At 41.3% G+C, this 16,356-nt stretch overlaps 1 pseudogene; it reads left to right on the forward strand.

Moving 5' to 3' along the window:
- Positions 1-15,179: 15,179 nt before the first annotated feature.
- LOC126210726 (5S ribosomal RNA) lies at positions 15,180-15,297 on the forward strand (annotated as a pseudogene).
- Positions 15,298-16,356: the final 1,059 nt, after the last annotated feature.

A 16,356-nucleotide genomic window follows, 5' to 3' on the forward strand; every position in this document is an offset into this window, starting at 1 on the left:
TGAGTCGTTTGGCTAATGCTTGTAATTTCTGCTTCTTTTCGTCTAATTGCTCTGTCGCTTCTTGTTGTGAGATTTTACCTATCCTTTTTCGTTTTTTTTCCGAGATTTCATTTCTTACAAATTGTGTTAGCTGTCCGATGTCTTTTCTCAGTTTTTCTATTTTGATCTGTATCCTGTGTTGCCATGCTGGTTTTGTGGGTTTCTTCTGTGTGTTGGTTGGTTCTGATCTCTGCCTAGTGTGTATATTTAGTGTAGTGAGTGCTCCTATATAAACCAGTAGTTGTAACTCTTCCATAGTTGTGTTTTCATTTATTTTGTTGTGTATGATTGTGTTGATAGTTTTTATTGTTGTTTCGTCTTGTGGGTTATTTGGTGGTCTATGCAAGAATGTTCTAATGTCTGTATTTGTGTCTTTGTATTCTATATATGTTAGCTGAAATTTTTCTTCTATATCTAACATGTGTGTCACTTCGTGTTCTATTTGTGCTTGTTCTGGTGGCTGTCGCAAGATTTCGTTTTCCTCTGATTGTTTAATTGATGCGTGTTGTTCTTTGTTTGTTTGCTCTGGGATGTTTGAGTCCATTACTGTATTTTCTTCTTCTTCTGATTGCACATTATTTTGTTCCAGTATTTGTTGAACTTGTTGTTTGATGTTTTCTAATTCTGACTGGGGTATCCTGTTATTTTTGATTATTACACGGATCTGATCAGCTAGTCGTTGTTCTGTTAAAATTTTTAATTCTGGGTATCTGGTGATAAATGTTGTGTATACTTGTGATCTGTATCCAGTTGTGTTGGTTCCTAGGTTTGTTGCTTGGTAATAACAGACCATGAGGTGTCGATTAACTTCATCTGACCATCTCATCCTCTGTCTTTGTTTTTCCTTCTAGGGTGGTTGCAGGAAGCATATCCTGCAGAACACCTCTATTTGGATTTAAATCATTTTCCAGTTGGCTAGCAGTGTCGTTACCATTGTGGGCGGGCATAGGGTTCAAGCGTCGTCCCCGACCATGACGGCGCTTGTCCGAGGCTTCTTTAGTTCTGTCCTGAACCAACTAATCACACTAAAAGGGGGGTTAGCCCTATTAGTGGTTTGCTCTTTTCGTCGCCTTTTACGACTGGCAGAACATACCGGAGGCCTATTCTTTTCCCGGGCCTCCACGGGTATTATTATTATTATTTCTTTACTTTCTCAGACGTTAAGTCTGGTTGAGAATGGAAAGTGACGCGGACCTTGATCAAGCGTCACTTCCTATTAACTGTACGGTATGTGTTATATTGCATTTAGGAACTTTCGGGTAATTGAACATGTATCAATAATTACGGATTTCTGTAGTTGTATATATATGTTTGGATGTAGCTGTATTGCATTGATGTACTGGTGGATATTGTGTGGTATGACTCCTGTAGTTGATAGTATAATTGGTATGATGTCAACTTTATCCTGATGCCACATGTCTTTGACTTCCTCAGCCAGTTGGATGTATTTTTCAATTTTTTCTCCTGTTTTCTTTTGTATATTTGTTGTGTTGGGTATGGATATTTCGATTAGTTGTGTTAATTTCTTCTTTTTATTGGTGAGTATGATGTCAGGTTTGTTATGTGGCGTTGTTTTATCTGTTATAATGGTTCTGTTCCAGTATAATTTGCATTCATCATTCTCCAGTACATTTTGTGGTGCATACTTGTATGTAGGAACTTGTTGTTTTAAAAGTTTATGTTGTAAGGCAAGCTGTTGATGTATTATTTTTGCGACATTGTCATGTCTTCTGGGGTATTCTGTATTTGCTAGTATTGTACATCCGCTTGTGATGTGATCTACTGTTTCTATTTGTTGTTTACAAAGTCTGCATTTATCTGTTGTGGTATTGGGATCTTTAATAATATGCTTGCTGTAATACCTGGTGTTTATTGTTTGATCCTTCTGTCTCACTGTATATATTGCCTTTTCTTAGCCACGTGTTGGATGCGTCTTGATCGATGTGTGGCTGTGTTAGATGATACGGGTGCTTGCCATGAAGTGTTTTCTTTTTCCAATTTACTTTCTTCGTATCTGTTGATGTTATGTGGTCTAAAGGATTGTAGAGGTGGTTATGAAATTGTAGTGGTGTAGCCGATGTATTTATATGAGTGATTGCTTTGTGTATTTTGCTAGTTTCTGCTCGTTCTATAAAGAATTTTCTTAAATTGTCTACCTGTCCATAATGTAGGTTTTTTATATCGATAAATCCCCTTCCTCCTTCCTTTCTGCTTAATGTGAATCTTTCTGTTGCTGAATGTATGTGATGTATTCTATATTTATGGCATTGTGATCGTGTAAGTGTATTGAGTGCTTCTAGGTCTGTGTTACTCCATTTCACTACTCCAAATGAGTAGGTCAATATTGGTATGGCATAAGTATTTATAGCTTTTGTCTTGTTTCTTGCTGTAAATTCTGTTTTCAGTATTTTTGTTAGTCTTTGTCTATATTTTTCTTTTAGTTCTTCTTTAATATTTGTATTATCTATTCCTATTTTTTGTCTGTATCCTAGATATTTATAGGCATCCGTTTTTTTCATCGCTTCTATGCAGTCGCTGTGGTTATCCAATATGTAATCTTCTTGTTTAGTGTGTTTTCCCTTGACTATGCTATTTTTCTTACATTTGTCTGTTCCAAAAGCCATACTTATATCATTGCTGAATACTTCTGTTATCTTTAGTAATTGGTTGAGTTGTTGATTTGTTGCTGCCAGTAGTTTTAGATCATCCATGTATAGCAAATGTGTGATTTTGTGTGGGTATGTTCCAGTAATATTGTATCCATAATTTGTATTATTTAGCATGTTGGATAGTGGGTTCAGAGCAAGGCAGAACCAGAAAGGACTTAATGAGTCTCCTTGGTATATTCCACGCTTAATCTGTATTATTATTATTATTATCTGTATTATTATTATTATCATTATTATTATTATTATTATTATTCTCGATGGTAATATGGAAACACCACGCCCATTATCGTTATGGAAAGAGTGTGATTCGCGAAGTCGGGATGAATCATGAGGCGCAAAAGCTGTAAGAGAGGTATTGCGCGTTTGCTGGAAGAGCGCGCTGCGACTAATGACGCGTTTCTACTGTATTGGCACTCGCCAGGCAGGAGTTTGTTGCTCGCGTGGTACCGCGCCTGTGACAGACTCCTGGTACATTTGTACACATATCGTATTTTCTTCTTGTGCTATTCTAAAAGAGTATGGCAGAAGTTTGGCATGCACAACCTATGAATATGTGGATAAGATTTTGGTCCTTGGTGCATCTGGTGACCGGGGTGGTTTTCCGCTCGTGAATATGCTGGTAGATACACTGGTCGAGGTCATCAGGTAAAAATGGATTTCATCGTCTTGTGAGGTAACGGGCGAGTTGTGACGCCCTGAAAATATTCAAAGTTCGGAGTTGACGTGGCCGCACGGGCCCCTCGGCCAACCGGGGCTCCGCAGCAAGCAAACACGTGGTGGTGAACGTTAGCCGGACGAGAGGGGTAGCCCCAGCTCATGGTCCAGCCACGTGGCTGCGAATTCCACTGTGACGCTGTGTCGATGAAGCAGACACGCTGGGAGTGCCAAAGATGGTGGACTTTGTGAAACCTTAATGGCAGACATTTCACAGTTCGTATAGAAATTAATAGTAGCCAGATGAATCACGAAATTATGCAAGTAACACCCAGCAACGAATTTCCCAAATCTAAACGGTTCAGCCGATTTCGTCGATCTACGTGTCTTTAGAAAGCTGTTAGTCTAAACCCAAATTGGTATGAATTACAGGCATGTAACTTAAATAGTACATGACCTATTGGAGGTCAATGTGGCCGATAAGTACTCCACAGTTACACGAAAATACTGTAGCAGCATGCTTATAAATACGTATATTTATTCGGCCATGTCTTTCCTTATATCCGATATTTATTATTCATGAAGAAGTTGGTTAAATATTTACTGTGTTTTACAGAGCACAGAGACATTAGGCTACTGACCTACCTTTTGTTGCTATTTCTTTCATATATGTTTATTTAATTTGTTTATGCATATAATAATGTGTATTAGAGCGTGTTATGGTCCAGCCATAGGAATATTTATTTAATTTCAAGTTATTTAAATTTAAATCCAGTATTTCGTGTGTGTTTCAATATGTTTGTGAGTGCACGTTTGGTTGGAGACATGGAGGGAGCGTTCTAGCCAATCACAGCGCTCGTTACTATGAGAGACGTATGGAGGTTGGGGAGGAGCATCGTTTCCGGAGAGGACACGAGGTACTTCTGGGCAGTGCAGCAGTTCTGGACTGTACGGCACAGGACACGGTGTCTGGTGGTGTTCCTCTAGGCCTCCGGTGCTCTCTCGGACTCCACTCCAGTACCAGCTTCGTCCATCTGTTGTCTTTTCTTCTTGCAACCTGGCCAGCCCACTGCCATTTCAAGGAACCTACTCTCTCTAAGATGTCATTAACCTTCGTCACAGACCGGATGTCATCTGCCCTATTCCTGTCCTTCCTTGTATAGCCCACCATTGATCTCTCCATGGCTCTCTGTGCTGTCCTGTTTCCCTTTTGTGAATGAGTTCAGTGTCCATGTCTCGCAGCCATACGTCATCACAGGAAGAATGCATTAATCAAATACTGCTTTCTTCAGATTTACTGGCATTTTTGATCTGAACACTTTTGAATTCTTCCCAAATGCTTGCCAGCCAAGCTTGATGCGTCTATAGATTTCTGGCCTTATGTCTCCCTTCATATTTATAATCTGGCCAAGGTAGACATATTCACTGACCTCTTCTAGTAGACTGTCCTTGACTTTCACATCTCCAGCTGGGACCCATTTGTTTGATATTACTTTTGTTTTGGAAAGGTTCATGTTCAAGACAACCAGCTGACATTCCGATGCAAGATCTGTAACTAAGTTTTGGAGCTCTGCGAAGTCTTTGGCCAGTAATGCAATATCATCGGCAAATCTCAAGTTGGTAAGCCTTCTTCCATTAACTCTAATTCCCTTACCTTTCCACCTCAACTTTGACACAGCCATTTCCAATACAGCAGAGAACAGTTTTGGTGAGATGGGATCGCCTTGCTTGACACCCCTCATGATGAGGAATTCTTGAGTTGATTCGCCGATGTTAACATAAGCTGAAGAATTCTCGTAGATTTTCCTGAGCAATGTATGCTGCTCCCGCTCCTTGCTCACTCAAAGCTTGGAGGACAGCTACATGGCTAACAGAGTCAAATGCCTTTTCAGAGTCAACAAAGGCAATGCAGAGAGGCAGTTGGTATTCATTCGCTCTGCTTATCACTTCACTAACGGTCAGAATGTGGTCAGTAGTGCTAAAATTGCTTCGGAATCCAGCTTGTTCTATAGGTTGGGCTGAGTCTAGGGTGGAACTTATTCGGTTTAGCAAGATCTTTGTGAAAATTTTGTACAAAATTGAGAGCAAGCTGACAGGACGGTAGTTTTTAATATTGTGAATACTTCCTGTGTATCAAAATAGTCTTAGCCTTGTTCCACGATAGTGGGATTGAAGCATAGTGCAGGCAGGAAGTAAATACTTTTGCCAAGTGATTTATTGTTACCTCTCCTGCCAGTTTGAGGATGTCAACACTTAACTCATCATCACCCGGCACTGTTCCCTTCTTCATGCTATCTAGAGCACACTAGACTTCCGATGGGAGTATATCTGGAACACTAGGTATATCATTTAAATTAGATACACTCAAATTTTCCCCTGGATTGCTATACAAATTGCTATAAAAGTCTCTGATGAACTTCAAAACCGCCTCCTTTTCAGTGATTCGACTGTCATTTCCATCGAGTGCGATAATCTGCTTTTTACCGATTGTGAGTTTGCGTTTGGCTGACTTTAAACTTGTCTTGTTCTCCAAGCTTGCTCGTAAGGTGTCTTCAGTGAATTTCTGTATGTCAGTTTTCATTTCTCTTCGCACTGCCTTACATAGTTGGGAATACGCAACCATGTCACGATCGGTTTGGATTTTCATTTCTCTCCTCTGTTGTAAAAGGGTTTCAGTTTTGGCACTGAATTTCTTTGGTTGTTAATTTTTTTGGCATAGGCCACCGGCTTCTTGTGCACTTGAAACAATCATTTCCGCCAAATCACAATCTTTCGAGGACTTCTTAGAATTTCGAGGAATGTTCTTCCAGGTTTTTGAGGTTGAGTACCCTTCTCTTCCCCTTCATAAGTTTACTCCTTTCATTTCTTACATTGAGTTCGACCCTTGCTCTCACAAGACGGTGATCACTGCCAGTGTTGAACTGATTTAGCACTGATATGTCTTTTACAATCTGCGGAATATTTGACAGAATAAAGTCTATCTCATTTTTGACACTGAAATTTGGGCTCCTGCAAGTCCATTTTCGGTCAGTGTGCTTCTTAAAGAACGTATTCATGATGGACATACTGGTATACTCAGCGAACTGGACTAATCTCTCACCTCTATCGTTTCGGTCGTCAATCCCATAGTTGCCCACCACGATGTCGCCTTTTTTCTTGGTGCCAACTTTTGCATTGAAATCGCCAATGACCATCTGGAAGTGAGGATCGCTTCCTTTTTTACAGGTGTTATCCAGACTTTCATAAAAGGATTCAATTTCTTCGTCAGGGTGACTTGAGGTGGGAGCGTACACCTGAACAATCTGTATTTTATACCTATTCGACACCTTCAGGACCATTCGAGCTGTCCAGATGGAAGTTCCTTCTAAGACAGATACTCTATCAACAATATTTTTGTTGATTAAGAACCCAACTCCATTGAGTTTTCCTTCAGGGTCGCCACAAAAGTAAAACAAGTTGCCAGAGTGCAAACGGAGACAGTCTTCCCCTTTTCGGCGTATTTCGCTTAAACCAACAATACTCCAGGTGATTTTTGTAAGCTCTTTCTCGATCTCTTCTAGTCTGTCGTTGCCTATTAGAGAGCGACAGTTATATGTGCAAACTTGAAGAGTCCGTATCTTCTTCTCAGCACCACTTGGAGTTTGGGACATCAAAGTTGCTCCCACCCGGAGATCCGAATGTGGGGCTATTACTCCGGAAAATTTAACATTAATGTCACACAACATAACTCGAAGGGGAGAAGCATAATCACCACGCTTGCTTCAGAACGGATTGGCGATATAATTTCCAGGCCGCCCCTGACATGGGGTACAGACGCCTTTGGTAGGCCGCTCCACTAGAGTACAGACGCCACCACGCTGCTAGTTTTGGTCCACCCCGGGTATTTCATTTCCCCGGTGCCACCCATATCTGGGAGGCTTTCCCCTATCCGCCACCTGGGGAGGCGCCCGATGGGGGACTAGCAACCCCACACGGGATATATATATATATATATATATATATATATATATATATATATATATATATATATATATATATATATATGTACTAGCATAAGCAACAGAAGTGAAACTCTCATTGTTTAAGTATGGCGCAAAATGTATCGGCGATCCTCTGGAATTGTGCCAACCCTAAACTTTTTTAGGCCAACAGGTCAGTTAACTAATTAACAAAATTGTTGATAATAACCTTATCAGGTCAGCTAATTGCGTGTTCGCACGGTGTGTTAAGCATTTTACGGAAGCCTAGTAGCATTTGTTAGAAACCTTATATAATATTTTAAAGAACTCTAACGGTTCTTCAAAGCTCTAAAAATTAAACAGCAGTCTCGTCTTACAACCGATTTCCTTTGATCAGCGATTTTTACTGTTTGAATCACCATTTTGATTCACCTTTAAACAACTTGGTGTGCATATCAATTCTACTTTCTTCTTCTGTTGGGATATCTGTCTACCGCCAGGGATCTAGTAGGCAATTTTCCATTTCATCCGTTGCGTGCCTTTATTTCTTGTCTGGCGGTTGTTCAGTTCGTAGAGGAGTGTATAGTCTAGCTTTCTAAATTGGGTTCTTCTCAAGCATTGTCTTCTCCTTCCTATCCCTTCTTCTTCTTATGCCCTTCTTCAGAGCAATCCCTTCTCCCGTGACTCTCCGCCGCATGGCAGTGTGATTCAGCTAGCCAAAAACGTTTTCCTTATTCTTATACATTTCCATTAATTCCATTTCACCTCCAATTCCCAGAAGTACATCTCCATTCTTTTTTCTGTCACTCCAATGCCCTTTAAACATTTTCACGAGCCGATTAAAGACAGTGAAACACCTTCAAACATTTCTGTCTATTTCCTACTGTGAGGTATTCGTAGCTGCAGTTGACGTACTATATGCCCTCGCCTGCCCACTGACATGGGGCGCTTTTGGACGCGGGATGCGTCTGCTCTGCCTTGCCACGTCAGTGAGCACCCTCCAGTGACCTTGCGGTATCGGACATCCCTAGTACAGCAGTCCTCTCGGCAATGATTCACGCATTTGGGTCAGCTGGTCCATTTGCTGATCCCCTGCAAGCAAACTATCTGATCCGTTTGGCAGACGGAGCGCGTTCCCATGAACGGTTTCCAGCGCCGAATAACCTCAGACACAGTCCTAACAAGGAAAACTTGGTGGCGACTTCAAACTACGCAACAGTGAATCAATACATTAAGTTTCAGTTACACGCATGTCAGATAACAATAGTAAACTAAGTTTTTATTTCATCTTTCGTTAAATATAATGAATTCCGTATATGGTAATACAACGAAAATTTAATTTTTTTATTTGTTAATTCTTTCCAATGTGAAAAGACTGTATCTCTTTGTTTCATGTGTCTTTTGTGTCTGTATCAGTAGTATCTATATATGTCACTCGTTATTTTATGTGAGGGTGTCTCATTTAGTTGTCACCTGTCGGTGGCCAAAGAGGCCGTGGCCAGATTTATGATCAAATAAATCATATACAGGGTGAGTCACCTAACGTTACCGCTGGATATATTTCGTAAACCACATCAAATACTGACGAACCGATTCCACAGAGCGAACGTGAGGAGAGGGGCTAGTGTAATTGTTTAATACAAACCGTACGAAAATGTACGGAAGTATGTTTTTTAACACAAAGCTACGTTTTTTTAAATGGAACCCCGTTAGTTTTGTTAGCACATCTGAACATATAAACAAATACGTAATCAGTGCCGTTTGTTGCATTGTAAAATGTTAATTACGTCCGGAGATATTGTAACCTAAAGTTGACGCTTGAAACCTCCGACGATCAGTTGCGTGTTGTAACAAACACGGGCCACGGTCGGCGAGCAGCATCTGCAGGGACATGTTTACGATGACGACCGTGTTTACGAGTGTGGCTGTAGTGCACTGTTGTGGTTCGGTCTAGCTGTCGGAGTGTCCGCATGTAGCGCTTGCTGCTATTGTTATTCTGCATTCGTCTCTTCACGCAGACCAACTGTAGTACACCGTGTTACCAGACGTCTCTGATAGTGTAGTGTTGTAGGAACTGTGACCATGGTGTATTCGAACACTGAAAAGGCAGAGATGATACTCATCTATGGCGAGTGTCGACGAAATGCAGCTGAAGCCTGCAGGGTGTATGCAGAACGGTACCCGGACAGAAAGCATCCAACGTGCCGCACATTGCAAAACATCTACCGCCAACTGTATGCAACAGGTATGTCGTAGCACGCAAACGGGTCCGTAACAGGCCCGTCACAGGAGAAGCTGGTGCAGTTGGTGTTAGCTTCTGTTGCCATGAACCCACACATGAGTACACGGGACATTGCGAGAGCCGGTGGACTGAGCCAAAGTAGTGTCGTGCGCATACTGCATCGTCACCGCTTTCACCCGTTTCATGTGTCGAGACATCAGCAATTACATGGTGATGACTTTAATCATCGAGTGCAATTCTGTCAATGGGCATTAACAGAGAATGAGTTGCAGTTCTACCTGTTTACCGATGAAGGGGGTTTCACAAACCACGGGGCAGTGAATCGACGGAACATGCATTACTGGTCCGTGGACAATCCTCGCTGGCTCAGACAGGTAGAGCGACAGCGACCGTGGATTGTAAATGTTTGGCGCGGAATCATTGGTGACCACCTCATTGGTCCTCACTTCATTGCAGGGGCCCAAACAGCTGCAACATACATCGCGTTTCTACAGAATGATCTGCCAACGTTGCTCGAAAATGTCCCACTGGAAACGCGTCGACGTATGTGGTATCAGCACGATGGTGCACCTGTACATTCCGCAATTAACACTAGGCTGACCCTTGACAGGATGTTCGACGGGCGTCTCATAGGACGTGGAGGACGCATAAATTCGCCAGTCCGTTCTCCTGATCTTACACTTCTGGACTTCTTTCTGTGGGGTACGTTAAAGGAGTATGTGTACCGTGATGTGCCTACAACCCCAGAGAATATGAAACAACGTATTGTGGCAGCCTGCGGCGACATTATACCAGATGTACTGCGGCGTGTACGACATTCATTACGCCAGAGATTGCAAGTGTGTGCAGCAAATGATGGCCACCACATTGAACATCTATTGGCCTGACATGTCGGGACACACTCTATTCCACTCCGCAATTGAAAACGGAAACCACGTGTGTACGTGTACCTCACCCCTCATGGTAATGTACATGTGCGTCAGTGAAAAAGACCAATAAAAAGGTGTTAGCATGTGGACGTAATGTGCTGTTCCAGTCTCTTCTGTACCTAAGGTCCATCACCGTTCCGTTTGGACCCCTACGTAATTCAGTGCTCTCCGATACACACGGTCGAACAGCGGAGGAGTGGTACTCAAGCGTCAACTTCAGGTTACAATATCTCTGGATGTAATTAACATTTTACAATGCAACAAACGGCACTGATTACATATTTGTTTACTTGTTCAGATGTGCTAAGAAAACTAACGGGGTTCCATTTTTAAAAAAAACGTAGGTTTGTGTTAAAAACATACTTCCGTGCATTTTTTTATGGTTTGTATTAACCAATTACACTAGCCCCACTCCTATCGTTCGGTCTGTGGAATCGATTCGTCAGTATTTGATGTGGTGTACGAAATACATCCAGCGGTAATGTTAGGTGACTCACCCTGTATAGCACAACACCAGGAAAGGCCCTCTGTTTGTTCCTGTTTCATGTTCTGTCGAGTACCTGCAGACTATTCAGTTATCGTTAAACACGATGAAAACGATGTACTTCGGTCTGCATGTCAGCTGAAAATAGAAACGGCATTAACATCTTAATCAGTGAAAACAGATTTATATTACTGTCGATTACCTTTATACCTTTACATCTGTTTTCCCAGAAAAATATTTACAGGAAGTCAGGAGAAGTTGGTTTTGCAGTCAACCGGTTTCAGTAAATTCGTTTTCGGGGACGGTTTGATTTTCTTCAAACGTTGTTAGAAAACAGTCTCTCGTTGTACTGCGAATAGTTTTATAAATTTTTATTTCAATACAATGACAGTTGCCCTACCAAAATGCAAAATTTATGCTTTATCATATAAGTAAGAAAAATTACGTATTTTGCAACTGAATGTTTTTATTTGCATCCACCAAACCTGTTCCGCGTACTCATTCTAGGCATCTTTTCAGTGCTCTGTAATATAAAGAAATCAAAAGGTGTCATCTTCCTCATATAATTCGGTAAGATGATTTTGATGACAGGGCAAAACAACATTACTGATAAAAGATGGATACATATTAATTCTTGATAAATATAAGACAGAATATTGATTGAATATTGCTAAGGATTTCTCACTGAACTATATTTACTGTAATTGAGTTCAAATTTTCATGTCTGTAGATAAGTGTTTTTTTGATCAACAAAAAAGTCACAAATTTCTCTCCTTTTATCTGAGCTGTCTTCATCGCAGCTTCAAGAATGATACTCCCCCAAGCCAAGACGCTGATTTCGTATTTTTCGTTTTAAACCATTGTTAAAAGAACATTTACAGACATCAGTATCCAATTCCTAGAATAATCTCGTCAATAGAACCGTTGTCGTTTGATAAGGAAACAGAGTAAGTGCAACAAGATCACGTAATACAACAAATTAAACCTTCCTAAGCAAGTAAATTACAATGTCCTGTACTGGAAAAGAAGATTGTATATTATGAGAGAATGTACGGTGAAGATAACTCAGACTCTGAACCTGGGAAATTTGTGTTTCCTTTGATCAAAAGCAGTAATACAGAGGTATTACTTTTATTGCTCCTTCATTTTGTTCCCTTTAATGTTATCGTAAGTTTGACTGGAGATCCTGTGATCTGTAGCCTAAGCAGGAGATTTATCGGTTTCGTCATGGTTTCCTACTGAAGAATAACATTCGTTAAATACAGGGCAAAAATATGACTTCATCTCGCATTCTTTGAATGCGTTAACTGCATCAGCAACTGCAACTGATTTGATGTAAGCAGAACTTAATAGACAATGAGGCTGTCAGCTTTCCCCCGTTTACCCAATCCAGTCTTCCATATTAAAAATGTTTTATTTTGGGAGTAGAATTAACAAGAATATTTCATGAATAAATACTGACTGTGAAAAGCATTTGTCTGTTTAGCAATCTATAAAAAAGAATAACCACCAGTTGTTCCACGAAAGCTTATACATTAAAGCCATATTGATGTTACTCGACCGTTACTGGTTCAAAATACGAAAACGTATTTTTAGAGACTGCTACGAGTCAGAGGGTTTGATTCACTTGCTTAAACTCTTTAATAAAGCAACATGTTTCGTGGTAGAAACCTCAATACAAAAAACCATCAAAAAGTGCAGTGATATATTAGAACTGATGTTTAGTATTGGAATGTGCTGTGGTCATACTACGGATGACATTAAAATCAACGGTGGTAACATTAAGAGTGCAACGGGAATTCCACTGTTAAATGCAGAGGAGACAGCAGATAGGAAGAAAGAATACATTGAAAGCCTCTATGAGGGTGAAGATTTGTCTGGTGTGATAGAAGAAGAAACAGGAGTCGATTTAGAAGAGATAGGGGATCCGTATTAGAATCGGAATTTAAAAGAGCTTTGGAGGACTTACGGTCAAATAAGGCAGAAGATTCAAATGGCTCTGAGCACTATGGGACTCAACTGCTGAGGTCATTAGTCCCCTAGAACTTAGAACTATTTAAACCTAACTAACCTAAGGACATCACAAACATCCATGCCCGAGGCAGGATTCGAACCTGCGACCGTAGCGGTCTTGCGGCTCCAGACTGCAGCGCCTTAATATAAGGCAGAAGGGATAGATAATACTCCATCAGAATTTCTAAAATCATTGGGGGAAGTGGCAACAAAACGACTATTCACGTTGGTGTGTAGAATACATGAGTCTAGCGACATACCATCTGACTTTCGGAAAAGCATCATCCACACAATTCCGAAGACGGCAAGAGCTGACAAGTGCGAGAATTATCGCACAGTCAGCTTAACAGCTCATGCATCGAAGCTGCTTACAAGAATAATATACAGAAGAATGGAAAAGAAAACTGAGAATGCGCTAGGTGAAGATCAGTTTGGCTTTAGGAAAAGTAAAGGGACGAGAGAGGCAATTCTGACGTTACGGCTAATAATGGAAGCAAGGCTAAAGAAAAATCAAGACACTTTCATAGGATTTGTCGACCTGGAAAAAGCGTTCGACAATATAAAATGATGCAAGTTGCTCGAGATTCTGAAAAAAGTAGGGATATGCTATAGGGAGAGACGGGTCATATACAATATATACAACAACCAAGAGGAAATAATAAGAGTGGACGATCAAGAACGAAGTGCTCGTATTAAGAAGGGTGTAAGACAAGGCTGTACCCTTTCGCCCCTACTCTTCAATCTGTACATAGAGGAAGCAATGATGGAAATAAAAGAAAGGTATTCAGGAGTGGAATTAAAATACAAGGTGAATGGATATCATTGATACGATTCGCTGATGACATTGCTATCCTGAGTGAAAGTGAAGAAGAATGATCTGCTGAACGGAATGAACAGTCTAGTGAGTACACAGTATGGTGTGAGAGTAAATCGGAGAAAGACGAAGGTAATGAGAAGTAGTAGAAATGAGAAAAGCGAGAAACTTAACATCAGGATTGATGGTCACGAAGTCAATGAAGTTAAGGAATTCTGCTGCCTAGGCAGTAAAATAACCAATGACGGACGGAGCAAGGAGGACTTCAAAAGCAGACTCGCTATGGCAAAAAAGGTATTTCTGGACAAGAGAAGTCTACTAATATCAAATACCGGCCTTAATTTGAGGAAGAAATTTCTGCGGATGTACGTCTGGAGTACAGCATTGTATGGTAGTGAAACATGGACTGTGGGAAAACTGGAACAGAAGAGAATCGAAGCATTTGAGTTGTGGTGCTACAGACGAATGTTGAAAATTAGGTGGACTGATAAGGTAAGGAATGAGGAGGTTCTACGCAGAATCGGAGAGGAAAGGAATATGTGGAAATCACTGATAAGGAGACGGGACAGGACGATAGGACTTCTGCTAAGACATGAGGGAATGACTTCCATGGTACTAGAGGGAGCTGTAGAGGGCAAAAGCTGTAGAGGAAGACAGAGATTGGAATACGTCAAGCAAATAATTGAGGACGTAGGTGGCAAGTGCTACTCTGAGATGAAGAGGTTAGCACAGGAAAGTAATTCGTGGCGGGCCGCATCAAACCAGTCAGTAGAAAAAAAAATGGTCTGGGGTGTGATTTAGTATGAGAGCAGGGGCACTCTCATGATCGTCTCACCAACCCTAACTGCGAATGTGAATGTTAGCCTGGTAATCAAACATGTTGTGCTGCCATTCGTGAACGGCATGACAGTCCAACACTCTCTACGGGGTGTCCTCATGTTCCCTTGGCGTGCTACATTACCTAAGCTGTCTCTAATCGAGCACATACGTGGCATCGCCGGAAGACAAGTCTAGCGACAGACATGGAATTCCAGCCCACAAACTGACTTCCAGTACCTGTTTAACACAATGCATGCACCATTGCTTGCTTGTATTCAATACTTTGACTGTTACTCCGGTTGTTAATGTATCAGCATTTCACATGTGCAATGAGTTACCTCGCGATTATATTAACCTGTAACCTTATAACGTCAATCACTTCAGTATGTTACCTAGATAAATGTATTCCAGAAACATCACTGCTGTGTATTAATAATTTTTTGGTGTTGCGATTACATTTATTTAAAAATCAAGCATGAGAATAAGGTGACTAGGTTAAATTTAGATCAAACATTGTTCTCCGTTAATTGAATTTACACTGGGTATTCTAGAAAATAGGCAACGGCCTTGCCGCAGTGGATACACCGGTTCCCGTCAGATCACCGATGTTAAGCGCTGTCGGGCGTGGCCGGCATTTGGATGGGTGACCATCCGGGCCGCCATGTGCTGTTGCCATTTTTCGGGGTGCACTGAGCCTCGTGATTCCAACTGAGGAGCTACTCGACCGAATAGTAGCGGCTCCGGTCAAAGAAAACCATCGTAACGACCGGGAGAGCGGTGTGCTGACCACACGACCCTCCTACCCGCATCCTCAACTGAGGATGACACGGCGGTCGGATGGTCCCGATGGGCCACTTGTGGCCTGATGACGGAGTGCTTTATTCTAGAACAGAGGAAAAGAAAAAAAAAACTTTAAAACCACATGGTCAGAAGTTGACAACAATAAAACTACTGCAGAAATCGGACGTTAAAAGATCTCATCAAGCCCTTTTAGCATAGAACCATATATAAATAAATACAAGTTTTACTATTTCTTGACTCGCCGGCTGTGGTGGTCGAGCGGTTCTAGGCGTTTGAGTCCGGAAGCGCGCGGCTGCTACAGTCGCAGGTTCGAATCCTGCGTCGGGCATGGATGTGTGTGATGTCCTTGGGTTGGTTAGGTTTAAGTAGTTCTCAGTTCTAGGGGACTGATGACCCCAGATGTTAAGTCCCATAGCGCTCAGAGCCATTTGAACCATTTTTTCTTGACTCAGTAGTCATGAAAATAACTGTGGCAATTTACCTCATGGAAGATTTAAGAGAAAAACTAACTCGAAAATTAACCTTCCATAACCGTTATAACACGTGGCCTTGAAGACTTTGTACACAATTAAAAAAAAAGACCAAGCTTGTAACGTCCAGCCGTTATTGCACCATTTATAAAAGTACTTCAGCTGGGCATGGTATTGCTTTTTACGAGTAAGCCAAAAATGTTTCGGGGTCGCCTTGGTAATTATGAATGTTGATCAACATTGAGGGCTAAGACCAATACAATTAAAGGTAGGCAGCGCTACACGCGAGAAACCCAATTACATTTAGATTACAAAGCATCCCTCAAAAAGTGTGTGTGTGTGGGGGGGGGGGGGGGGTCACACTAACCATTATCACTACTTCACTCACACATTACAAAAAGTGCTCACCATCTTCCTTCTACTCTAATCCTGGGTAGTATAGTAAATATTGACAGCTCATCGT

Source organism: Schistocerca nitens, chromosome 10 (assembly GCF_023898315.1).
Source record: "Schistocerca nitens isolate TAMUIC-IGC-003100 chromosome 10, iqSchNite1.1, whole genome shotgun sequence".
NCBI classification, from domain to species: domain Eukaryota; kingdom Metazoa; phylum Arthropoda; class Insecta; order Orthoptera; family Acrididae; genus Schistocerca; species Schistocerca nitens.